Source organism: Alosa alosa, chromosome 6, assembly GCF_017589495.1.
Source record: "Alosa alosa isolate M-15738 ecotype Scorff River chromosome 6, AALO_Geno_1.1, whole genome shotgun sequence".
NCBI lineage: Eukaryota > Metazoa > Chordata > Actinopteri > Clupeiformes > Clupeidae > Alosa > Alosa alosa.
In genome coordinates this window covers 22,183,217-22,208,972 of record NC_063194.1, presented here as the reverse complement: position 1 = coordinate 22,208,972, position 25,756 = coordinate 22,183,217, and the positions used below count along the sequence as shown (strand labels likewise).

The following is a 25,756-nucleotide window of genomic DNA, read 5'->3' as shown; positions in this document are numbered from 1 at the left end:
GCTGTTGACTTATCATTAGGATGTACACTTGCTTGTCTGTGATCATTGGATGATTAGCACGCTAATCACACTTATAGTTAGCACTCACATAACAGATGCAGTCATTGGTGTCATTCTCATACACTGCAACAGTGTGCCCGTAGTGGCTTGACAGCATGAGAATGATTCCTCTCACCCTGGGAGTCCTGCTCACTTCACACTTTGGATGTCCATAGTGGCTTTTAATCTCCCCTCCCAAATTATCATTCTCACTCACAACTGATTAAATGGGTGAAATCTGGTGTCATTACTAATCCAATTATCATGCTGAGTCACACCACAGAACAAATTGAAGCTAAACCGTTCAAGTGTTGGCTGTATGGTGATGCTGAGATCATCAGGAGGTAGTTATACTTGGCAGCAGAGTACACACAAACACAATATCTACTGTAGTTTGTGGACAGATCAATTAGATGAGCCTTGACCTTTGACCCAAAGTTTTGATTCAGACAGAGTCACATAGATAGATAGATGAGATAGATACTTTATTGATCCCCCAAGGGGAAATTTACAGAATTCGCAGTCACAGAAGCTGATAAGAAATCAAGAATAAGAAATCGACTGAATCAGCTTACCTCAGGAAGTCCTCATTGTCAATTAGGATTATGTTAGCCAACTAGAACAGAAAAAGAAAGAAGAAAGAGTGTGGGGGTGGACAGTTAGCAACAGTTAACAGTAACAACCACATATTACAGATTTGAAAATAACAAATGGTCTCTCAGCTAAGCTTGCCTCATTGCAGGAGGCATAAATGATCAAGCAAGTCAAGGAGTGAGAAAAATAATATTCTTAAACTAGTATGTCTTTCAATTTTATTTCTACACTGAACCCATGTATTATTCCAGAGCTGGAAACAAAAGGTTCCTATTGAACATTTTGCATTTTTAAGTATAGATGTATTCATACTAGATTTGATTAGGATTTACCTGAGGTCCAACCGCTTATTGAGGATGCTGTCTATATATGCATGTTTATGTACTAGGACTGTTTTAGTTCATTTGAACCAAAGCCTCTGCTATGCCACTACTAAACTGCAACAAAATTCACTGCAGGCAGTGGTGGTGCAAAGAAGAAAAGACACAAAGGAGACGCAAGGTTGAAAGGAGAAGAGAGGGGAAAGACAGGGAAAGAATGGCTACCGATATGAGAAAGGCCAAGCAAAAGAGCAGAAGAATGGGAGAGATAGAAGGGGATGTCTTCACCTGTGAAGACGGCGGCAGTGGGAAGTTGATAAGTCGCCGAGCGTCTCCCCTTGAGAGGATTAGTGGTGAATTAACAGATAACCAGAGCTGCAGAGTCAGGAGCATGGGCCCACATCACAGAGCGCGACCCTTTCTCTACCCCCTACATCCTCCTCCGACACAAAGCCTCGCGCCGCCAGCCGCTGTCAATCACGCTGCAGCCACGGCAATGCACAGCTAAGCTCACAGTGAAGGTCTGCAATAAATATAATCCAAGCTTCTCTACCATTTAACCGCCACGGCCGCGCAGTCCAGTGGTTAGAAATGTGTGTAAATGAAAATGTGTTCTGATACTTGCTTTGTGTAAGGTAGTTGTTGACTAATAAAAGCACCTATTGGGTTAATCAAGACCAAACTTTACTGCCTGAGAGGTAAGTAATGGGACTGTCTGTTGCTTCTCTGCTGTTGAGGGAACCCATAGCGAATGCTGGAGGATGCAGAAATGGATCATTATGTGGTGCAGTGGGAGCCAGCTGTTTCTGGAAACTGATTAACATGGAGGCTGATCAAATGGAAATGATGCACAGTCTGACTGTCTGACACAAATATCTGCTGTTTTTCTGGCTGGATTTGAACATGCAGTGCATATTTTAGCTGTGCCAACGTAGAAAGGAGGCAGCAGAATGAAACACAATAATGTAAACAGGGTACACATAAATGTAATCTTTGGCAGGGCTTTGAACCGATTTTTTTCCCCAATCGGTTCGTTCCGAACAGAAACGGAATTATAACGTTTCCGGTTATGAGTTCCACCAATAAATTGACGTTCCCGAACCGGTTAGAACAAAAAAATACTGTTCCTGGAACGGTTAATTTCGTTCCTGTCAGCTGTTTAATGCTATAGAATTATGTCACATCTTTCTCATCCAGCTTAAACCAAATGTAATAATATTACAACCATTATTAAATAATAATAATTATATTATTAATAATAATAATAATAATTAAATAGGCCTACAATTATTTCAAATGTGTAGTTTATTGTAAAAAGAGAAAATTTTCACACAAACGTAACAACATTATTAAGACACGGGTTATGCCACTCGGGCAACAACAAATTCCAACTGTCGGGGGGAAAGACCATCCAGTAGGCGTACTCATACCAGTAACAAGCCATCTGTGCATTAGGCAAACAGAGGTGTTGGCGCCATTTAGCCAAATGTTCACTAGTCCATCATTAACATGGAGTTGACAAATATAGCTATTGTTATTGTGTTTGGAATGAGCGTTTTAATTAACGATGGATCGTAATTTACCTCTTATTTAAGATGTGGAGTGGAGACTTTGTAATCCACCCTCTCTCTCTCCATTCAGTCAGCGAATGTCTGATGTCACACAGGAAGTGAACCTCAGCCGTCATGGTAACGCGCGCAGGAAAATAATTACTTTTTTTTTTAGGCAACGAAAACTTTGAGGAACGAAATAAAACCGGTATTAACCGGTTACCATTATTTTTAAATAAGTGTTCCTGTTCCAGAACATAAAAAATAATAACGTTTCCAGTTTCGTTCCTGTTCCCTGTAAAATACAAAAAGTTCCCGGTTTTCGTTTTCGTTCCTTGAACCGGTTCAAAGCCCTGGTCACTGATATAGTCAGGAGATATTTTGAGAAAGAAAGAAATCTCAGAATGTTCCTTGTATGGGTATGTTTTTGGATTGCCCAATCAAATGCCACAGAGAATCAAGCTAACGGGATTAGCATCAGAGGCTAATTCAGGGGGGTCATAAGGATGTAAAGCTAATCTGTAAGGCTGAGCTAGGGGCAAGTTAAGGGCAAGTAGTACAGATGAGATGAATGGATGTACACACACACATACACACACAGAACCACACACACACACCTCTGTATATATTATTAGCAGCCAGAGGGCAGTGGAACTGCGCTTGCTATGTGAAGTCAGGTGGGACGTTAACACACAGAGCGCGCTCAGCAGGAGAGGCCAACCTGTCAGATCATTAGAGGAGGAGCTGGCCAGCACAGGTGGGGGGTGGTCAGGGTAGATGATGAGGGTGAGCCGCTCTCTCTCTCCCTAGGACCTCTCTTGTCCTCACCTCTCAGCCCTCATTACCACAACCCCCTGACCCCAGTCATCATTAACAGGAAAAACAGCCCATGCCTCACAGCGACCCCCACTCCAGTGAACTGCACAGGGGTCTGTGCTAACAGGCTAAAGCAGGCTAGCAAAGTAGCGGAGAAGGGATACTCGTTAGATAAGACATTGTAATGAATGATCAAGCCAGTGTAAGGTCACACAAACAGCACTGATGATGGTTGGGCAGGAGGCATGGAGGAGTACATCAACGCCATGCACGTCAAACATCATGGACATCACATACACACAATAAAGCAATTTCCTCACATACGCCCACCCAGACTGGCTGTTTACATGTTATAAGAGGCACACATGCAAGGCATTATATTGTTTTGTATCAGCATCTGGTGTTTGTCTTTGTGTGTCTACACTGTGTTTGTGTGTGTGTGAGCACTGTATGTGTTTTACTTTAAACGCTAATCTTCTTGGTCCATGGGCAAGGCTCAGTGTGTTAATGCTGACCCATAGGTGCAGCTGAGAGATAATCAATATCCTTTACAGGTTTTAATTAACTGTCCCTGGAGTCTGAAAAGACAGACAGACACACACACACTCACACACATATACACACACACAAACAGACACACGCACAGGCACACACGCACACACACTCACCCATACATACACAAACTAAGTATGTGCTCACAAACACACACACACACACAACTCATGTATACACTTCCCAAGAAATAATGATTTTGGAACAGGCTGTTTGGATGACTGCATTGTCCATTAATGAGATTACTGGGCTGTGTCACACACACACACACACACACACACACACACACACACACACACACACCCCTCTCCATGGTCACTAAAATCTGCTCACCCAAGCACAGTGCAGTTCCTGTTTTCTTATAAAGCATCTCCCACAACTGTCTACACAGCTCCACTTCCACACTACAGAATTCTCTCTCCCAAACGTTTGTATCTGTGTGTGTGTGTGAGAGAGAGAGAGAGAGAGAGAGAGTGTGTGTGTATGAGTGTGTCTCTGTGTGTGTGTGTGTGTGTGTGTGTGTGCATTTTTATGTGTGTTCACTCAGGCTTTGTTCTGTACTGCCCTTCACTGCATTGCAGATTGCTGTGTAGCCTTAGCACGGAGTGTGTGGAGGTGAGATGCTCTCTTGCTCTCCTCCATGAATTTCTCTCTGAAAGCCTCTGAATGACCTTGAAATGCCTCAGATTTGGATAAATGTGTCTCTGTGTGTGTGTGTGTGTGTGTCTGTCTGTCTGTGCTTAGTGAGAAATAAACGGAGAGAGAGTCATAAAGTTTATAAACAGCCTGTGCATGCAGTGCATAAAGACAGCTTCAAAGTCACTTGAGGATCTGTCAGCTCGGTCCCTGGGGTAGAGCAGCCAGCTGTCTCATTTAGTGCCAGACAAGCTGTGTATCAGCTGAGCTCCACACAGAGCTGAAGAGTTCTCATGGCTGCAGGCAAGTGCTCACCCGTACACACGCCAGGCAGAGATTCATTACAAAGAGCAGCCCACTCTCTGTCCCTTCCTCCCCCACGAGTCCTGCACTGCTGTTTGCTACTGTGTCTGCACTGTTTCATTGCCGGGGTCAGAGTGACTTCCATTAGTCAAAAGATATTTTGTATAAAAAAAAAGTTATTTGTATTTTGTAAAGGTATTTTGTGTTATTAAAAGAATTTCAAGCTAAGACCTTACACACACACACACACACACACACACACACACACACACACACACACACACACACACACACACACACACACACACAGACACACACACACACACAGACATACTGTACACACACACACAGACATACACACACACACAGGGAGAGAGCTTAATGATGAAGAGACAGGGGCGTGAGAGCCTGAAGCAATTCTGCGGTCGCTTGTGAGGTTCATTTGCAGAGCTACACTTATTTATGCTGATAAATTGAAGGTGGAGCCCCACTAATAAATCAGCCTGCCGATGAAAGCCTGCTTTAAATAGCATATTAAGATTTATATTACCATTAAATGACACAGGCACAAAGGCTGCTGCCATCCGCCTGCCAAGAAAACCTTTAGCCAGATCCAACAAAGACCTGATCTGAAAAACAATTAGAAGAGAAAACTGGCAATAAAGCTTCTTGATTAAGAAGGCTTATAATAGCTTGTAAATGGATATTGATTCTGGTTAGTTCTGAGGCATATTGTGCACAGTTGAATATACAGTAAACAATTATTGCTTTGTAGTAATAGAGGAAATCTATTATAAACAAATTTAATTTTTGTTTAAATGATGTATCCAGCAATGAAATAATTAATCATTAGCCTCTTGTATGGGTTCCTTACTAAATTCCAATTGTCTCAGTCAAGTCTGTCACTGAAAGCACGTTTATGCGGCTAAACATTAGTCCTACTCATACCACCATCTACACATCCACTGTGTACAATCAGAGACAGACTTGGGGATGGAGAGGACGTACTGATGGAGCCGGAGTGCATTTCGTTCCCACTGGCATATAGCCAGCTGCTGGAGCTCTCTGCCTGTTACTCAGTGGAGACACTGAGAGAGAATGTGTCCCTGTCTACCGGTCGGATATAAAAGACTTTCATTATTCACCTTAATTTTCACATGTTTGTCTCCCCTCAGAGAAACAAATACTGTTGTGATACATCTCAGGGAAAAAGAGATCTTTGCATCTATAGCAGCATGTGTGTAGGAGCAGAGAGCAGGAGCAGAGAGAGATGAGACAGACTGAGAAACAGTATATTGGAGAAACAAAGAGAGTGAAATTGTGTGTGTGTTTAACTAGTTTTGCTGCAGACAAGCTGTATAGGCAGAGGTGTCTGTGTTAATATCAGGATTTGTTCTGAGGCTCTACTAATCAGGTCTCAGGGGACTATTTAACCATCTCTTTCTCTCTCTGACTCTCTCTCTCTCTCTCTCTTTCCCTTTATACCTTCCTCTGTCAATGTTTACTTCCTCTTTCTCTCTCACTCCATCTTGTTGCCTTTCCCATCTCGCTCCTTCAAAGAGAGGGAAGGATAAGAGCAGCAGAAATTCTCCCTGATCCAGCAGGAAGTACATCACAGAGGGGCGATGGAAGTCTGAATGGCCACCCCCGCCTCCAAACATCACACTGAATAATTACTACTGTCTCCCCTCTCTCTCTCTCTCTTGCCATCAGGGCTTTCCAGGAGGGCAGTCGTCAGCTCTCACTACTAATTAGACTGTTTACTGCACTTCATAACACTAAGTGTGTTAATAGTGCTGCTGGGAACAGAAGACATGTGAAAAGACCAAACAAACACATACACATTTCAATGTCCCGCACGGTTGTCTCTGACTGTGATTTACTAACATTTCTGTCTGCAACTGTCCATATATTCCTCAGTTTCAGGCCATAAAATTAAGATTCATAATTTCTGTCTGCAGGAACTAGTTTTTCATGTTGGCTTTTGGCTTTGTGGTGTGTTTTTTGGGGATGCACCAGACATCTTTATTTCAAAATATACACACAGTCACATAGACTGTATACAGAAAATCCGTCTGTTTTCCCCATAGCTTCTTTCAGAGCATGCAATGACATAATGAGAAAAAGGAGCCAAGGCTTCAGAAAAAACCTGGTACATTTTACGAAAGCCTCTCAGGGAACGTTACACCACACATTTTTCATCACTGAAAAATATATGGTAAGGTTCCTTTAACTCCCTATTTAGTGCTAAGAGTTTCTTCTTCTTCTCTTTTAAAACTAATTTTGGCTAGATAGCATATGATAGCATAGCTATACTTTACCAACATGGAACACGGTGTAGCTTCACATGGCTGATATGGAATATGAGGTTTGTGACCCTAGGTGTGAATTTCCCTTTCCACCTTCATGGGACTCACAGCATTTTGGGGGGGCAATAGCTCGAGACCTGTTATGCCAAAAATGCTTAACCTATAGCTCATCTGGGGCCTGTACTACAAATGGATCTTAACCTACCCAGATGTAACCCAGGGTTACTTTGTTAAACCAGGGTTGACCAAACCTGGTTATCTTAAGTCACCACTTTCAATGATGACGCGATCACCTTATTTTACGGATGAGGAATGCACAATTATTATGCCAAGTTATGAGGAATTAATCTACGACAAAAATACGTCGGCAGTGAACAAAGCAAGGCTGTTGACAACGTATTGCAGATAAGCCTAAATGCCTAAAAATAAAGTTTTAGATAGATAGATAGATAGATAGATAGATAGATACTTTATTGATCCCCAGGGGAAATTCAATTTATTCCCACGTTCTTCAAATATGTGTTACGGAGGATTAGTAGCTTGCGGAATGTCTGAAATTAGTTGAAATAATTAAATAGCCCATTTTGAGTTCATAGAAAGGCCTACAGATGCAACCCGATTCAGAAGTGGGCATATACAGAATGTTTGAATGTTTAAGTAGCCCCCATTGACTGATTTAGTGTATGCCTAATCCTGTGAACATTTCAGATGCAACACCAAACGCACATGGCAGCAGGTGAAAATGAAACACAAAAACATTATTCAGAAAGGTAGGTTTATATAGTTATAGCTTGCATTAATATTTCTTAATTATGAAAACATGTAGGCCTAGCTTATAGCCTTCACTTGGCCTCTGTTTTAGGCTACAGCTAACAAGAAAAAGGTGTCTTTGAACCAGACATGTGGACTCGAGTCACATGACTTGGACTCGAGTCATGATTTTAATGACTTCAGACTTGACTTGATAAAATTCGGCATGACTTGCGACTCGACTTGGACTTGAATACTATTCACTCAAGACTTGACTCGGACTTTGCCTCGTGATGACTTGATATGTCTCGAATCAAAAACTAAATTTCCTGATCGTGTACCAGTCAACCCAGAGACGCTTTCCCGCGACTAAAAAAATAAATAAAAACTAGCGGAGACAAGTGGCCAGAGTTCAGTATAGTAGCCTATGCCACTTAACCCACACGCGTTACGCACTGTGTGTAGGGCACCAAGAGACAGAGGAAGGACCAACATTTAGCCAATCACTATTAGCTTTACTGCAAACTGATTTGCACTCTTGTTAGAGAACGTTTGTCAAAAAGCACCAACAGCATGTTACATAAAGATAATACTTTTCGAGTTCTCTCCATTAAGATCCAACTTAAACTTATGCTAGGCTACTGCATTTAATTGAGAACACATCTAAGCACGCACGAGAGGGAGAGAAAACGAGTAGGTTCTAGCTGGCTTGTCATTGTTGATGATTGATATCTTCTTTTAAATATAAGAAACATATAAAAAGAAATCGTGGAGGCAACAAATACGAGATTTGAGGAGATTGTGAATTTATCCGGTTCTCACTAGTCTACTATACTGTTATAAACTATGAGATCCAGGTCACTATGACATAGCTGCACTCACTGTGATTTGGAAAGTGGACAAGAATATTATGAAGAGTTGTCTTTGCCTTGTGTAATGGAACAGGTGAGTTTTGAAGTATTCAATAATTTATTTAAGCACATATGCCGATTGAAACGCATTCCACTCAGCTACTGTAGCTAGGTGGCTACTGGCTACCAGGCTCATAATTCACTTTTAATTGCAAACAGAAAATGTCAAGCAAGCATCATGTCATACATGCTTCTCTTTCCAAAGGAATGAACGCTGTTTGTGCCAACTTAATATCATGCTTATCATTGTTAATATTGTGCTATACATGTGGCACAATGTTTGAGTTTGTGGACTAGCCATAGGCTATATTTGAACGGAGCTGGTAAAAAAAGATCATTATGAGAACGTGTGGACAGTGGCACACAATGGGCTTAAAGTGACAGTGCACCATATACAAATTAGATAAACAGCATCAAATGTCTAGTATTTCTTAAGAAATTAATACTTTAAAACAAAATTACTGTCATCATTATCTTTTAAATAATATAACCTTGACCTTGGCTTCCCTTATGAGTCACCACTGGCAGACAGCCTAATAAATTGTTTGCAGGCAAATCTGTGGCCTAGCGCAGTGAAATACCATCAGTCAAATTATTACTCATCCTTACAGTGGGCTCCGCAATTTGGAAAAACATTATATATATTTGCAGCTGTGCTGAGTGTCATGTAGCTATCCGTTTTGTACAGATTACTCAGGTATGCACATGTGTATATTACACAGGTATGCACATGCATATGTCGTAAAATATTACAAGACAGAAACATTGAACATATTTTAATATGTATTTATAAAAAAAATACTGTGGATTAGATGGAAGTGCTAAAATTATGATCGATAGTCTAATAATGGCATTATTAAGTGAAGAGTACCTGATGACTTGTTCAGGACTTGAAAAAGATTGGGACTTGGACTTGGACTCGACTTGCCCTTCTCTGTATTTACTTGGGACTTACTTGTGACTTGCCAAACAGTGAGTTGGTCCCACCTCTGCTTTGAACACTACTGTAGGAGGAAAGGCACCAGAGTGTTTTACAGAAGAGTTGGCCATCGCAAATAATAGTGGAAGGCCGATTATGGAGGGGGTTGAGGGAGGCATTCGGGCGGATTCTGGTGCTGTGGAAATGTGTAGCCTTTATGTGCAGGGTACAGTAATATGATATTCAATTCAACAAGTTTGTTAAAATTGTGATTTTAATTTATTAGGCCTACTGTAGGCTATGTTCGATTTATTTTAGGCTATTCTTGCTCAGATGTTCAGGATACTGTAGGCCTATGTCCGATTTATTTTCGGACATACAGTATTCTTGCATCACCGATGGAATACATGAATGTCCACGTAGGCTACGGGCATTGCTATGAGACGTCTTCCTAGATCATCTGACAAAGATAACGAATTCCCTCGGCTGACAATATCTTCATAGAGAATATCGTCCGGGTAGGCTATATATATTTTCTGGCGGTCTCTAAAACCCCTCGCCCTGTGAAGAGAGTCCCTCACGATTTGCGCTCCAATGTCGTATGGATCATCCAGGTACGCCGACATGTCTCGGGAGAAATTGTTAGTGGAGGGGGTGGTACTTATAAAGGGTGTGGTTAACGGAAACCTCGGGTTAACCAAGAACATAACCTGGTCGGAGCAGGTTTGAGATGCAGCGTAAGTTGCCATGGCAGCATACCTCGGTTAAAACCTATCCACCTTTCGCAGTGCGGGTTAATCCGGAAGTTACGCCACACGTGATCAAGTTACTCTCGAAGTTAGCCAGATAAGCCAGTAACCCCGCTTCGTAGTACAGGCCCCTGGTATGATCTGTTTGTGCCAAGTAGTTAATCAGCCATGTTGTCTCCAAAACAAAATGCTCTATTGTTAAATTCCTGAGATAAGAGAAGAACAAACAAAAACAACATTCCTCATAAATGTCAAAAAGACTTTTATTAGTAATAATTACTATAGTATTATGAAAATATATAATGTAATGGAGGCCTAATTATAATTAATTACTAATTTATATTATATTTATATGCGTGGCTGCATTCTGGACCTGGAGGTGTCCACCTCTGCTTTCAAACTGAGATAAACCAAGTTTACCTGCTACAAGGTGTGCACTAACAACACAGAAGTTGGGAGGAGAAAAGACAGGCTCCTTTGTATACACAGACTTTGGGGTCTGACACACACACACACACACACACACACACACTCTCTCTCTCTCTCTCTCGACCTGGCAGGAGGTCCATATGCAGTTCAGCACCACGGACAGCGAGCACAGCCACACCTGTCACCTGCTCAGGGCCCACGTTCTGGACAGCAAGGAGAAGCCGTACGGGAGCCCCTCCTACTGCAATCAGAAACTGGACTTGGGCTTGCATGTACATCAGTCAGGTGAAGGCGTGAGCAGCACCAGTCAGGAGCTCTTTAGTAGAGTGAGTCAAGCACCCAGGAACAAGAGCTCAGCAGGCTTCACTGTCCCACACCAACTGCAGTTCTGGCTGCCGTGAGAGGCCGCTGCTGACCCATGCCTGAAGCACCTCTTCAAAATCCCACAAAGTCCTCTAGAAGAGGAGCTTATGGAAGACCCCCTACTCACTGCTACTCCCTCCCTCACCGGCAACTGCTGAACAGCACAACTCAACGGAACCACTCCCAGTTCAGCAAAGTCTTTCTTTTTGATATGCACACAGATACAGTCTGTGCCTGCTCAAAATTCATGCATGCTAATTTACACTTCCACTCCAGTCACCTGATTCTCTGAACACGGCGCAAAATAGTTCTAGCTTGTCAGATGGTGTTATAATGGGTGTGTAAATATGCCTTTGCAACTGAAAAAGGGACACCTGCTGAATGCAATATCCAGAGGCAAACAGTGCATAAAATAACACCCACGCATTTGCAGACAGACATACAAATGCACACACACACACACACACACAGAGAGAGAGAGAAAGAGAGACAGAGAGAGAGAGTAGTGTAGCAGATACATGCATGAATCAATCTAAATTAAAAGTAAAAATGCACTGATACACATCATGAGTATGTAGGCGATTAAAGGGTTGTTAATGCTTATTCACACATTCACACTGCTCTGAACAAGACCCCCTACCCAGCACAGAGATTAAGAACAAGCCAAGCTGTCAGACACACACAATCCTCTTTGCTCCCTAAAATCTCCTCAGAGCTGTAACAGTGCGGCAGCGCTCAGGCAACAGGCAAGCTAATTGTGCTTCTGTCGGCTGCCAAGATGCAAATCAGCCCCTTCACAAAATAAGGGGGTCGTTACCCTGGCAACCCGGAGTCGTTCGGACTTGCAAGTCTTGGTGCTGGGTCAAAGGCAAGTCTTTCTTCCAAGAGGAACGCTGCCAGCGTTCAGAAAAGAAAAGACTTCAATTCCCAATACACAGTAGTGCGGGATGTTTCCTGTGGCAGTTGTCGTGAAGTTTACAGTTACATCTAGAACTGTGGCTTTGACAGTGGTTTGGATTGGTGTAGTTTTGTCATCTGCTTGAGTCTGGGGTCTGTTTTCCAAGTGTGTCTGAAAGCCCCTGCACTGGCACAAACCCAGTATGAGTCTCAACCACGGTGTAAAAACAACCACAAGCCACAGTCGAGGATACATTGCTGATGGGAGTGGATGAGAGTGAATTAATTATTTTTCATCTTCCACAGAAATATGGTTTTCTCATTAATATTAATAGAATACTCTCAGGACGTGTGAATCCATTCTCAAATCCAAACTAAACATGACCCCCTGCCTGATTGTGACATTCAGTGAGTGTAGAGACCAATCACCCACTGTAGGTGCCAAGCCCAATCATTTCCCAGGTAGACTTCACACTCTCTGGAGGAGAGATTTAGTGCGCCTCTCTCTCTTTTAGTCAGCCTCACAGCTTCAGAAGGGTATCAAATCCACAACACCATACCCAATATACCCACGACACAGCAACATCACTTGGAATCCAAAGAGACACAAGAAAACCTATGAGTAGTATCTAAAAATGACTGTTTCCATCTTTCTGTAACCCACTTAACCTACTCGCTTGTTTCTGCATCATCTGCAGAGACTCATCAGTCAATGCATCATGTTGTTTACTGTTGGCAAAATTCAAAGCCCATGCCTGTCGGTTGGTGCTCAGTCCTACTTTCCAAGTATTTGGCAAACAGCAGAGAGGCACATATTCAGCAAGTCAATAAATCCATTACCAATTAAAACAGAGCATCTCGGATGCGGGTTGAGCTAATGAGAGGTGGAAACGAACACTGACGCATACAAATGAATGGGTAAAAGAAACCAGGAGTTTATAAAGGCATAACACATGGTCTCTACAGTGTTACTGCAGATAGTACAAAGAAAGAAAGAAAGGGGATTATGTAGATTGTGATTATGTGATGTAGCGGATCTTTAGATCCTGCCTTTCAAGGCACAGGCACACAGTGTATACAACAACCGCCCACTCACACATACAGGCACAAGCTCACACAGACACACTCTAATCACTGTAATGAGCCAGCGTGCACACACGCTCACACATTTGGGGATGACAGAGTGCTGCCTGATGACTCAGAATGAAATAGGTGTGTCTGTGGTGATGGCACCCCAGTGCCCCGATGCCCCACTGCCCTGCCATGTCCCTGCAACCTGCCCACCAGATGCACTGCTATTTTTAGAAGAGCCCCAGTGTGGGCAGAGTAATACTGATGAAGGCCCATTATTTTGTACTGTGGAGCAGATTAGTGGTGAGTGGTGCATGGCTAAAGGCTGGAGGAGCACCATGACACCAGTGCCTCCTGTTCCCTCTGTTGTCATGGCATTTTCACCTCATCATCTCAGCACACCTCTTTAGTATCATGTGCTTTAAACCAAGTACCTCTTAAGGGAAGACATACTTTCCTTGTATCATTGTATCATATCACCAGTGATCATTGGACCTAGCACTGCACTAAACTGTGTTGATCAGATTCCGATGGGACGATTAAAAAAAGGGACAGCTTATACTATCAGTGAAACTTACAAAATATTGCATCTAGACACAAACCTACAACATATTTCATTATTTGATCTATGTCTGGGGCACTAGGGAGAGGCTCTAGTTGACACTCCAGGGGTTTCCTGTATGGAGGTGGTGGTGTGTCTATAAAGAGCTGAGTAGTGAGAGGCGCTGGTCATGTGGCTAGTCTGGGTGCTGGGATGAGAGGCGCTGGTCATGTGGCTAGTCTGGGTGCTGGGATGAGAGAGAGAGCTGGTCATGTGGCTAGTCTGGATGCTGATGGGACTGAGAGCGCTGGTCATGTGACTAGTCTGGGTGCTGGGATGGGAGCTGGAGCTAGTCTGGATGCTGGGATGAGAGCTGGTCATGTGGCTAGTCTGGATGCTGGGATGACAGGCGCTGGTCATGTGACTAGTCTGGATGCTGATGATTGAGAGCTGGTCATGTGGCTAGTCTGGGTGCTGGGATGAGAGGCGCTGGTCATGTGACTAGTCTGGGTGCTGGGATGAGAGGCGCTGGTCATGTGGCTAGTCTGGGTGCTGGGATGAGAGGCGCTGGTCATGTGGCTAGCTGGGATGAGAGGCGCTGTAGTGTAGGGAGTAGAGACGAGGCCTCAGCAGGTGTGGTGCTCCTGTGTCATCTCCCCAGGGCTCCCTACACTAAACAAACCCCTCAGGCACCTCAGCACAACAACCAACACAGCTGCCTGGGAGCTCTGTCTTTCAGTTGATCTTTACTGTAACTTCTCTCTCACACACACTCTCTCTCTCTTGCTATCTATCTGTCTTTGTGCTTCAGTGATTGTAGGTGCGATATGCTCAGCTGAAAAACGTCAGGCGACAAGAAGTCAAATTATGGCCCCTGCCTGGAGGAGAGAATGAGTGACAAGTCATAAAACTGAACACTCCGGATAAATCCAATGTACCAGAAGTAGGTGCAAAAGACTTTCCTTCCCCTGCTACTCCCTGCTGAGCTCTTTTTCCTGCTCTTTCACACCAGTGTAGCCACCTGCTCTTTCACACCACAGCTGGAGCTGTTGATGAGAAGCTGGGGAGCTTGTCTGGGTCTACAGGGTGGCTACACTGTAATTTATCTCACATGGAAGCCACACACATTCTTCTGTAGCCAGAACTGACATTAACACATCTCTTGTAGAAGACTGCATTTACACACAAGCACACACACAACACACACACACACACACAGAGAGAGAGAGAGAGAAAGAAAGAGAGGCACACACACATACTGTACTTCGATAGCTAGCCTACTACATAAAACATACAAAGAGCAATATCCAAGTCATGGTCTTAAGAAAGATCAGCCTCCTTCTGACAAAGACACAGACACACACACACACACACAAACACACACACAAACATCTCCATAAACACACACACACACACAGAGACACACACACACACACACACACACACACAAAACACACACAAACATCTCCATAAACACACACACACACACACACACACAAGCAAACAAACAATGTATTTCCCCTCGCACTGAGCAACCCTGATCAGCTTGATTGACCCGCTGGTCATGGCCATAGGACACAGAGGTCATGTCCTCGGTATTTTTTTCTTCAAGTTTCGTTTAATTTATTAATAAGTAGGCTACGAATATCCGACTATCCTTGCATTAACGCAACATCACGTGACACGTCGTTGCAGATAGGCTAGCCTACCTCTGACATGTCAAAACAAAAGTTGAGTCAACTTGGTTATCGCAGACTGTGCCACTAAACTAGGCTATTTAAAGAACGCAACGCAGCTCACATAAACTTCAATACAAATCCATTATCCAAAAAAAAATACTTGATGGTTTGTTCATTTCTGTCAGAAGGCTTCATCTTAATTCACCTGACCTGAACAAAGGCTGCAACAAAGTTAATGTTTGGAAAGCCAGCAGAAGTTGAGCAGACAAAGAGGAGGGGAGGTGAGAAAGGTAATGGTTGAATACTAATACAGCTGTAATGTGGCTACCAATGAGATGCTAACCTGTAATGAAAATGTTATGTTGAAATTCGATGCAGTTAGCTAACCTGCACTGAAACTGAAGCTCTATCAATGTTGGATGGATGGATAATTAATGGTGTGATGGATATTATGGATATTATCACATGACCCAAACATACTGTAACATTGTCAAATTATATAAACTAGATGTACCGCATAGCGGTACAAAATATGACCGCCGCTCAGTCCTGTACATCCGTTCCGCGAAAATGAATCACACTTAAATTTGTCTCCATATTTTACTCCATCCCCCACTCTTGAAACTTTTGTGTATGCTTGTTTGGCATGCCTGTGTGTGTGTGCAGCTGCACAGAAAGTAGCCTACTGGTGCTGAAAAGGTGAATAGATTGTAGAATAGCCAAAGAAGATGTAGCATTGTTATTAAACCTTTAAACTCTCTAAACAATCACAAGTAGGGCAGTTCATCACAGTTCATCCATTGCAACTGGATTGATGAAAGGTCACTTACACCTGTAGGCTACATTGTATTTGGGAAAAGCAAAAGGTATCAGCATAATGTTATTTATGTTACTTGCACCACTTGCACCACTATGCCACTTTCTTTATTACTCAGGTCAAACAGAACTACCCAAGCCTCTTATTGGCCTGACTTTGCACTAGTTTTTATTGACTGTCTATGCACAATTTCAACAATTTATTTATTTTTATTATTATATGTGCCCTCTTACTTACTTAAACTTACTTTTTGTTTACTTGAATGTTATGTTTGTCTGTGGACTTAAATTGGTAAAATATGTCTTGTCTTCACCGTGGGATGTGAGAAACGTAATTTCGATCTCTTTGTATGTCTGGAACATGTGAAGAAATTGACAATAAAGCTGACTTTGACTTTGACTTTTGACTTTGATTTATTTATGTATTTATTTTATTTATAAACAAAAACATCTCTGTCAGTTCCATGCCGTTTTCAACAACTATCAAAAACAAAGGTCATTTTTGGATGGATGGATTTTTTGTGAATGTTTCTTCTTCTACATAAGATTTTAGTCATCTTTAGTTCATGTAATAGCCTACTTTATTGTCAATGCACAAATTAAGTAACAGTAGTCTGAAACGTTATTGTTAATGCACAAATTAAGTAACAGTAGGCTAGTCTGAAACGAAATGCTGTTTTACATCTAACCAGTGGTGAAAATAACTGACATGTCCAAATGGGCCTTGATGAAATATGCGTCGCTAGACTGTTCATACACATTTTAACGGGCCAAAGTTGAAGAGCTGTTGTCCGTTATTGTTCGTGCAAATATAGGCTGATTCATGTTCCCTTGCATTGTGTAACTGAGGTCCATGGCCCACTTCCCGAAAGCATCTTAAGCCTAGCCGCCGTAAAGTCCCTCTTCTTAACGTATTAAGATTTTGCCGACTGTTTCCCGAAACCATAAACAGCTTAAGAGCGTTATTGAAAACACTCGTAGATCTACGAGTGCTCCAAAGAAGCCTACTCGTTACCGGCTAAGAGCCGCCTTAACAGTACTTCTCATTGAGGTCACCAACAGGACATACAGAGGAATTACAACTTAGAATACATAATCCAATTTACGTTCCCATTCTTTATTGTGTTTACCTGTGATGAATCAGATTTCAGCGTAAAAAATAGCCTACATTTAATGGTCATAATAATGTGATGAAAAAGCGGACAAAATGCAATTATGAAACGAGACGTTGCCAGAATAGTTTGACATTATCTTAAGTGAATATGTTATTAGGCCTATGAGGTAAAAAAAGCAGAAAGCAACATGTGGTTTTAGTCTCAGCCTACTGCATCAAAATCTAAGCCTACACATTTCCTCTCTTTCTTACTCGACTTCTTTCTTATCTTCAAACGTGTTCTTAAGTGGCACCTTTAAAAAATTATTGCATGGTGCAACAATCTAATCTTAAAATAATTACAATTATTTCTGTCTCTGTGTGGTATATAACCTACTTGGGATGCTTACATGCAGATGTCAAAGTGTTTCTATTTTAGTATTGATGTGAATTAATGTGTAGATCCTAAGTTTAAATGGTAGGTTTATAGCTGTGACGCGGCAGTCACCTGACATCACCGTCAAATCAGAGGATATTTCCAGAACTATTAACGTGGACAGCTCCCCTTAAGAGCATCTTAAGAGCAGTGCATGCGCGTTCACGCTACGAGTATGTTGGGAAACAGTCGAAAAAAAACCAATCGGCGATCGTAAGATGAATCGTGAAAACCCTCTTAAGAGCGTGTCTCCGTGGTATCGGGGAAGTGGGCCCATGGCTAGTCTGGCTTTCAGACCAAGCTCAATCTTTTTAAGAAATCAAAAAATAAATAGCGGGCAGATCAGGCTGGGTTCACCCCGACATTGTTTAATTTCCGATTGAGATATCCGCGCTCTGGCTATTCTAAATGCAAAATGCATCAGGGAGTTATGACAAAACTGTAACTAACAAACTAGATCCTAATAGAAAGCTGTTAGCTTCCCTAAGCTACAGGTATGCTTATAAGGTAGGCCTATTTACAACATAAATTGTCAATAGGCTATGCTGGCGACACAAATCAAAAAATCTCCTTTGAAACCAATGGCTTCGCCTTACACAGTATCAAGCGGACTTAAACTGCCATATCGTGGCGAAAAGTTGTAATAAAATTCACATAGCTCCATGAGTCAAGGCGTGAATGAAGTAGCCACTTCTAAATGGGACCCACTACACAGTAGGGTGTTGCTAAAGCAGCCATAATGAAATTCAGAGGTGGAAAGTAACGAAATACATTTACTCACGTTACTGTATTGAGATTTTTTTCTGTGTATTTTGTATTTTTTAAGTAGTTTATAAAATCGTATTTTAAATTTTACTCGATTACTTTTTTGAGTGAAGTATTGTACTTAAGCTACATCAAAATCCCATCCGTTACTTGAGTAAAAAAAAAAAAAGTTAAGACTAACAAAACAGAAAGGAGAGAAAAAAAGCCCTAAACCACTAGCCTAGTGATAATGATCAGCATGTAAACTACAACAGGACATGAATCAAGCTGATGCCATGCAGTCTTTCTGAAAGTGATGGAGATGGAGCTGGATCACGAGATGCATCAGATTAGCCTAACCTATGAAAGTGTATTTTCCGCTATTCCAATGGGTTGTCTCAGTTCGTTTTAGCACCAATGATTAAGTGAGGAGATATTCAAGCAAACACTATAGGATTTCGTGTTTTGACGTTTGTGCTCACCTTTCTTTGGAAAGAAGTTTATTAGCAGTTGTTTCCCTCATTTTGATGTCTCTCTTTTTTCCTGTTTTGGCCTTTGTTTTTAGTAACCTGACTTGGCTTTCTTGGAGAAAGACATTGCACCAACAGCACAACAATTAGCGGTCCACTAGCGATGCTCAACTAAATAAACAAAAGATAGACTACCTTATGAATGGTGCAGGCATTTTAGCTCTTTAGCAAGGGAGAGTGAGAGTGACCTTAGACAGTTTTCACTATGTTTTGTATACAAAATCCAGTCAGTCAAACTTTACATTTCGTCTGACATTCATTTTTACATTTAATTTTGAAGTTAAAATATTCAGGTAAAATAAATATATGGGAAGAAAAATAAGTATTGCAGCTTTAATTTTTTTTTCAGTAATTAGCCTAAACTTCCAGTGAGTCTATTTGAAATGTTCACCACACATTATATTAACACACATATAGGCCTAAAAATCCAAAACAAAAGAGTTTTGTGTATTAAAGTGGAATGACACAGGAAAAAAAAAGTATTGAACGTGCCTACTGAAATTTCTTCAATACTTTGTGGAAAAGCCTTTGTTTGTAAAGACAGCTTCAAAGACATTTCCTGTATGACAAAAACTTATTAATTCGCGAGTATCAGGTGTGATTTTGGTCCATTGTTCTAAACAGATTCCAGGGGTCCCTCTTGTGAATCCTGATCTTTAGTTCAGATTACTTCCAGAACTGTTTAATTGAATTTAATTAAATTGGCTGCCTTCAAGTCTTTCTGGAGCTTTCTCCGAGTGGTCCTTGGCTCTTGGAATTGGACTATCCTTCTGACTCCCTGGTCAGAAATATTTGCGAGGGAGATCCTGTGCCCTGTGCTGGTTGATGATGCAGTGATGTTTCTTCCACTTGGAGATAATGGCTCCCATGCTTGGAAGATTCTGAAGTTTTGAAATGCATCTGTAACCAGTTTCATTGATATGTTTTGCAACAATAAGGTTGCAAAAAGTCTTGGGAGAGCTTTTTTGCTTTTATCCATCATGAAATGTTTCTTGTGTGACACCTTGGTAATGAAAAAACCTTTTATAGCCCATCAATATGTAAGCTACTAACCAAGCTTACCGGTATATTAATTTGCAGATAGAAAGGATAACTACTCTCTAACTACTTACAGATTCCAGCTCGCTCCTTCCCTTTCCTTGCCTTAGTGCTTTTCTTAGCGTGTTCAATACTTTTTTCCCTGTGTTATTCCACTTCATTACACATGACTCTACTTATGGAGTTGTTTGGATTTTTTTATGTGTGGATTACCTGAGTTATTACTACTGTAATGCCTGATGAAAATGTTGTGCCCCCTGTATTCCACTTTTCAAGGGCCCTCTCCTCCATTGCCCTATACTTCCCACCCCCCCCCCAGTTCGACGCCCTTTAATCTGCTGAACCTTCTGCTCATTTCCAAATATAAAAAACTCTGCAACTCAACATTGGCCTGCCTGCCCCAGCTGCCTGTGAGGGGGCTTTTCAGTTGTGCTGGATTACTGTTCACTGCAAAGCGACCCAAGGATGAGTGCAACTAACTTTGAAAATCAACTACTGCTCAAACTTAAAGGAGAACTCCGGTGATTTTTTCACATAGATCTTCATTTCTCAACATCCTTATCAGGCAAAGTACCTCCACTTTCGGCGGCCATATTGCACTTATTGTGGGCACTTATTGTGCATCTATTTCGGCAGAAAATCGGTGCGTAAAGGCTTCACGACACCAATCTTGCTCCAGCAGCGAGATCACAACAGATGATTGGCACGATGTCTTCACAGCACACCACATGATTGGCTCAATGTATTTTTACAACACACCACATGATTGGCCAATGTATTCACATGTCAACGTTTTGCCGTTGAAGGGTTGTGATATGTGTAGACAACTGCCATATTGGCGCATAAACTAACCCCATGCATTACTATGGAGGATTTTTTTTGAGTGCTGTATCTCCTCATTAGAAAGTCTCTGGTAAACTGGTTGTTCTGGTACCCCCAAAAAAAAAAAGTAAGTAATAAGTAACTTTTACTTTAAAGTACATTTTAAATGAACTACTTTTTACTTTTACTTGAGTACATTTTCAGATCAGTATTTTAACTTGTACTTGAGTAATATTTCATCAAGGTATTGGTACTTTTACTTGAGTACAATATTTTCATACTTTTTTTCCACCTCTGATGAAATTAAGGTGTCATTGTTTGGATACTTCACACACACGTTTTTTTAATTTCACAGACTACAACTACCAAACTGGAATCAAAGCACATTGATTCCCTCTCACACCCTGCACGCACTTAAAACAAAATAAACAGGCGCCTCAGTCTCACGCATGTATAGGCAAAACTGTATCAGACCGGTGTAACGTTGGTAAATCTTCCATTGCACAGAATGATTTTGGTAGCACGTGCAACAAAATGACAGTCGAAAGATACAATTACAGTGCTGCTAACAATTTGCTTGGTATAACCGCATTTATAGTTTTCTACAAATGCAATCAATCAAATTGGCCTCCATCAACCAACGCTTATCGGTAACATTACCTAGGTCCTTATTGATATTATAAGATTAACATTACCTGCAGTAAAACCAAGCATGTCCGATAAACATCCTCAGATTTATTTCGCTTCAATAAGAAATGGGAATTACATTTCATGTGAACATCGTCCTATACTTATTAGGCGTTCTCTGCGGTAAACTAAGTCCTTGTAGGAAGCGTCCATTGTTTTTCCAACCCACTTTTAACTTCCAACAAAATTACGTCTCACTGCAACGATGCGCCATCTAGTGGACAAACAACTACTTTTCGCCAATACTGGAAATGCAGCCATGATGATGATAATGAATATTTATTTTGGCTTTCTTTTAATCCTACTGAATTTGTAATTATGTATCGGCCGTTCTAATACCGATAGTATGTGGGTGCCTGTGTGTGTGTGCATGTGTATATGTGTGCACCGCCATCTACAGGCCAATGAGTGTACAGTCACTAAATGTACACATAACCTAATTTTTTTAGACCCCCCCATGGATGAAATTCTACGAAACTTGGCATACCCCCAGAGAATGCCAGGTCAATCATACACATAAACTTTGGTGCAGTTCTGAACATCTTAACTGAAGATAGGGGCGATTAAAGCAGAATAATATTGCATTTTCATTTTTTACCGGCGGGGTGCAAATCACAAATGAGTGATTATGGGCCAGGTTGATGTGGGCCCTTGAGACCAACATACCATAAAAGATTCTTCATCCTCAGTGCCACGGTTCAGGTAGTTATTTAGGAAAAACTGCTTTTTTGCGGTTCGGGGGCCCAGCACGGGGAGGGCCCCGGGGGCTAAACGAAAATTTTCCGTAAAAAGTCTAGTGGGGCTACATACCCACCAAATTTCATGTGCCCGGTGGTTCGGTGTCCCGGTATCGTTAAACCAAAAATTCAGGAAGTAGATGACGGGGAAAAAAAAAACTTTGACAATCCCTATATGACCGCTTCGCTAGCGGCGGTCATAATTATTGGTCAGTAATTTAGAGATTCAACACATGATACAACACAGGAAAATGATTGGTGAAGGGCCCTCCCAAGTGAGTGAGAAGGTAGCCTACAAGCTCTGCAGCCTATGACCCTGCAATTTATAAATGCCCTATGCAGATGGAGAAGCAGAGCATTCCTAATAACAGATGGAGCAGGGTCCAGTATAAATATCCAAAGCCAATTTGGGAAAAGGCTCTTGAGGTGCATCTAAAAAAGTTCGTTATAAACAAATTAAATTTCTGGCGACGCGCCTGACCTCGGTATTTTAAAAATCCTGGCTACAGTAGAGGGCTCTGACCCCTACACTGAGCCTCTGACCTTCGGGATCACTGCTGTGTGTTCAGCCCAGTCCCTCTGGCCAGGCCCAGTGCAGCCACCATTAACCCTTAAAGGTGTAGGTTTTTGAACGTTCTAAGTTCCGCAACAATTGAAGGTTCTAAAATTCTATGTTGAATTCAATGAACCCAGATATTCTTTAGAACGTTCATTTCTCAACATTCCCGTCACACCGGTGTGACGGTACTCCTTTAAGGGTTAAGGGCTCACATCCTGCGGCGGTTAGCGGCTCAGCGGGCTAAATGTGCGGTAATTACAGGGGAACCCCAGCGGCTCTGGAGCAGCTGGTGTGTGTGTGCCTGTGTGTGTGTGTGTCAGTGCTTACACACACTCCCTGGACACTACAGACTCAGTTTATCTCACCACCTCTGGGCTACTACTCTTTGTGTACCTGTCTGTTTTTGTCTTTCATTCAGACCTGCTTAATTAGCATGCTTGTTTGGATACACTATTGCCAAAGCTAAAATGCTTCCATACTTTGTCAAAGTAATAAATATGACTCTTTCTTTCTTCCTTTCTTTTTTCTGCCTTTCAGAGCAATAATAAGCTCTTTCTTTTGCCTTCTTCCTCTATCTTCCTTTCCCTCTCTCATCACTCCTGAGTGCCACTTCACCGTGCAATGCACACACCTGTGCTGAGACCTGAGAATGTTGTGATGTGTTTTCTTCTTGTTGGAATCGTCTTCAGGTTCCAATCAAATTAGACTTGACAGGTGGATCAGGATCATCAATAAAGTGATGTATTATTATTATTATTATTATTATTATTATTATTATTACAGTTTTTTTTCAACTGCTTACACACTAAATCTTTGCTTGTCACACAATTTTCTAAACATGTCCTCCAAACATCATAACCTGACACCAAATCTGCAAAACCATTCACTAATTCTCAGTGTTTGACTCAGTTTTCAATTGACTAAAACACATTTTGCAAAACACCACACACAATTTTCTACCTAACACACAAAAATCTAACAGGAAGTAACTTGATTTCGTTCTTCAAACACAACCCATCAAAATGCCACACTAAATCACCAGTGCTTCACTCTTTCTCTTCACATGTGCAAACACTATTTCATTTACTGAACACCATCCAATCATTGCCTTAGTATAGGTCTATGAATAGATATACTCTCTATATAGGTATGGACCCTTTCAATCTGCTCTTAGAGGATTTCCGGTTGAAATATTCAGAACCAATGCAGATACTTTGAAAATTACAGTAATCGGACTTTAGCTTACAGTAATTTTCTACAAAAAGTTGACTTTATGTAAAATTTGTCTTTTTACTTAAATTTTGTTTGTCCCCATGTTACAGTACCATTAGCTCAATACATTTTTCTGTGCCTCCAGAAATGCCTTAGGAACGCTTACTGTAGAATTGTTTGTTTCTGCAGTTTATAGGCCTATGAATACATACTGTACACGACCACACACCCCCACCCCCCCCCACACACACACACACACATACACACACACACACACACACACACACACACACACACACACACACACACACTTGTCTTTGGAAAAAAACAAAATCAGTGTTTTCAAAACTCCATGTACATCTGGTGGTCTTGTTTTCTTGTTTGCTGTAAAATACTGTATTCGCAACAGTATATTATTTGGGAAAAATCACTATTTTTGGTTTCAATATTGCTTGCATTTTTACTGTGTATTTCAACTTCTCTTTGTTGATACCGTAACTTTCACTCTTGTATGGAAATACATATAGAAAGCCTAAGACAGAAGAGCTTTAGGTTTTGAGCAACAGTGTGTACATGATGTATCCAAAATGTCATATTATGGAGATTTGAGGCATTTTGCATTTTGTGTGAGCAATTGTGGGTTTTGTGTGTGGAGTTTTGAAAAATAGACACAGAGTTTTGAAAACGTGTCTGTAAACAGTAAACAATTGTAAAAAACTGTATTATAAAGTGATGTATTATAATATATAATATTAAGCAGATGCATGGTCTTAATGGTGGAACTGCAGAGTCTAATAGGCTGTTTCTAAGCTGAAGGAAGCACGCTGACTTGAACATTCAACAGGGTGCCAGTCCAGTTGCTTCATGGATCTGTCTCAAAGAATATGCCTGAGAATCCAGTCATATTACTAAGCAAAAGAGGCATTCATCTGTCGTGTGGCAGGTGTTCCTAGTTGTACCAAAATAGACACAACTATAAGAGGAAAGCTGTCATCGGCGCAAGATACTGTCCCAAGGGACAGAACACAGAGAACCTATACTGATATAACGAAGACCTCAGGTTGTCCATCTGTTACCTAAGGAGACAGAGTGGCACCATCCCAATCTAGCTGTGGCACCCTGAGTTGAAAACTAGTACATTTTGACGTTTACATTCCTGGGAGTAGCCCATAACTGTATGATTTCAATTAACATCTTGTATAACTATATGGTTGCACTCAGTCCAGGTACAAGTGAGATACATCACGAATTCTACAAAAGGATGACTGTCATTGGATTATACAGGTCACATGACCAAAGTTCTTAGAGCTGCTGGATGGGATCGGCAGGGTCAAACTCAAGTGAGCCCTTGCAGAGAGGGTTGCCGTGGTGACAGCACTCTGAGTGAAAGCAGCAGTGTGGCGCTTAGACGAGTGTTAGTGCTTAGACGAGTGCTCCTCTTAGTTACACCAGAGACACAAGAGTGGTGAAGAGGGCGGGAAAAAAGGACATTCATCCCTGCTCTGGTGTTTTTGAAGTCTGTGGTAAAAGAGCTGCTCTTCCAGGAAACCTTTTAGTCCAAATAGGGGTTAAAAAAAGAACACACCTTTTTGACAACCCTAAGTACCTCACATGGCAGTCATTTTAAAAGCCTGTCTCACCAACATAGATATAA

The 25,756-nt window shown here is 41.5% G+C and overlaps 1 long non-coding RNA gene across 1 annotated transcript in view; it reads right to left on the bottom strand.

Moving 5' to 3' along the window:
• Positions 1-622: 622 nt before the first annotated feature.
• The window catches only part of LOC125296838, a 38,697-nt gene continuing 13,563 nt past the window's right edge, over positions 623-25,756 (bottom strand). Inside the window, exon 3 of the long non-coding RNA XR_007193866.1 lies at positions 623-655. This is a non-coding gene — a long non-coding RNA (uncharacterized LOC125296838). The remainder of the gene's footprint in view (positions 656-25,756) is intronic.